The sequence below is a fragment of the Pollachius pollachius genome, assembly GCF_949987615.1.
Source record: "Pollachius pollachius genome assembly, chromosome: 17".
Classification (NCBI taxonomy): domain Eukaryota; kingdom Metazoa; phylum Chordata; class Actinopteri; order Gadiformes; family Gadidae; genus Pollachius; species Pollachius pollachius.
In genome coordinates, this window is record NC_136950.1 from 1783271 (window position 1) to 1785770 (window position 2500).

The 2500-nt window shown below is 46.4% G+C and overlaps 1 protein-coding gene across 1 annotated transcript in view; it reads left to right on the top strand.

Annotated features, from left to right (window-relative positions):
* The window catches only part of LOC307088623 (sodium channel protein type 5 subunit alpha-like), a gene marked incomplete at both ends in the record, with an annotated part of 120366 nt that overhangs the window by 42284 nt on the left and 75582 nt on the right, over window positions 1-2500 (top strand). The window lies entirely within an intron of this gene.

Genomic DNA, 2500 nt, shown 5'->3' on the forward strand with positions numbered 1-2500 from the left:
TTCATATAATAACATTTATCATTTTTAATAAAGTGGTTCCACCATATCTGTTGTTCCCTGGAGATCAGATATCATGTATTTAGTACCTCAGACCACAACAAGTCGGTTCAGGTCAGCCAGCAGGGTCCTCTTAGGGGGTAGGGTGTAGGGTCCAGGGGGTCCACTGAGGGGTTAGGGTGTCGGGTCCAGGGGAGGCAGGGCTCACAGGGACAGGAGCCTCCATGTGTGCTGAAGATCCAACAGGAAGTGAAAGGTTAATGTGATTTGCTGATTTGCTAATTAGTCCCACCTGAGTGTTTTCAAAAGAGGCCCTTGGCAAATTGTTGATCTGACACACTCTATACACACATGTATAAACACAAACACACACACACACACACACACACACACACACACACACACACACACACACACACACACACACACACACACACACACACACACATACACTTACACTCACACACACACACCCATGTGTCTATTGATCCAGAATGCCTTTATACCATCGTGGTTCTCCTGAGTTGGTGCTTTAGTTGAAGGAGCTAGTCTCATTTGAGACGAGAACAACATAGATAATGAGATTCAGGGTCAGGCAGCTCTCTGAGCTTGGATACCAAAAAGCCCCAAAGAAAAGCAGAACCCAGGTGTCATTCTGGAGGGAGAGTTCATCTGTGATCTGTCCCTTCCAGGGGAGACAACTCAAAGAACGTGCCATCACACTGTGTTAACTTCACTTACACACTGTGTTCCCAAGAACTACTTTGGAATGAACCCAGTGGTCCCTAGAGCTAGTGGAGGTGTCCTAATATAACGCCTGGGTCAATGACCTGTTAGGGGCTGGATGAGAGCGGTTTGACTGCTCACTGTCATCAGCCATCCTCTTCACAAACTACCTGAAGGTTTACCTCATGCACAAGAAATGGTGAACAGTGTGAAATTGGTTTCAGAAACAGTTGGAAACAATTCTACACGCGTGAGAGGCTGGTGCATGCACATGTTATGACAGCCTGATAATGCTTTGTCACCCCTCCCCTCCCTTCCCTTCCCCAAACATGACAACCTTTACCACGGCAACAACATTTTCATTGGCTTTAACCTTTCTCTCTCTCTCTTTGTCTCTCTTTCTCTCTCTCTCTCTCTCTCTGTCTCTCTCTCGCTCTCTCTGTATCTCTGTCTCTCTCTCTCTGGGTCTGTCTCTCTCTCTGCCTTTCTATCTCAACCTCTCTCTCTCTCTCTCTCTCTCTCTCTCTCTCTCTCTCTCTCACTCTGTCTCTGTTTCTCTCTCTACATTCTGCTTTGCTGACAGTCCTTAAGTTTGCTCAGTCTATTTAAAACGGTTCTTCATGGAGATCAACTCTGTAAGTCCTGTCACCCGGAGAGCAGGGCACTGTGGATCCAGACACTTAATCCTCTAAGATGTTAACATTGCGTTTAGCTACACTTTTGATGAGGAGTGTTTTGTGTGGGTTTGTGTATGTGTGTGTTTGTGTGTGTGTGCATGTGTGTGTTGTATCATTGTTTTTTGCTAAATTGCGAAGAATCTGTCAGTGTGGGGGTTAGAAAGTGGGGCGGCTTAGCTCAGGAAGTAGTGCAGTTGTCTTGCAAACGAAAGGTTGCAAGTTCGATCCCCAGCACGGAGTGTAGTTGTGTCCCGGAGCAAGACACTTAACTGCTCCTGAAGAGCTGGCTGTCGCCTTGCATGGTTTTGCCGTCGGTGTGTCAATGTGTGTATTAACCGATGTAAGTCGCTTTGGTTAATAGCGTCTGCTAAATGCCCTAATTGTAAAGTGTGTGTGTGTTATTCTGTATGCATGAGTCTTATGTTCCTTTGAAAGTACAGTATGTGTTTATATGTGTACTAAGTCCCTAGAGAGAGAGAGAGAGAGAGAGAGAGAGAGAGAGAATCGTAGGACAGCCAAGCTTAAGACGACCTGTTAGCCCGTTCCATTGTGCTTCTCTGTATTTATGCTTTGCTGTGTGCCTTTATATGTGTGTGGTTGTGTGTGTTTGTGCATATTTGTTTGGTGTGTGCGTGTGTGTGTTTGTGCGTGTGCGTTTGTTGTGTGTGTGTGTGTGTGTGTGTGTGTGTGTGTGTGTGTGTGTGTGTGTGTGTGTGCGTGTGTGTGTGTGTGTGTGTGTGTGTGTGTGTGCGTGTGCGTGTGCGTGTGCATGCAGTGCCAAAAGACTCCTGCTAACAATGTCCCTTTAAAGAACCAAGTTTTTAATGCAGAGTAACAGTCTCCTACTGTAAGCCGGTGGTCGCTGACTCATTAAATATTCATCTGGATGGCCCTGTCAGAACCACCCAGTCGTGTGTGTGTGTGTGTGTGTGTGTGTGTGTGTGTGTGTGTGTCTGTGTGTGTGTGTGTGTGTGTGCGTGTGTGTGTATGTGTGTGAGTCTATGCTTACTCATTATATCTGCCTGTGCGACAGCACTAATGACATAGGAAGCTATGTCATCACTTCCTTTCATACACCACCTCTTCCCTCCCTCCCTCTC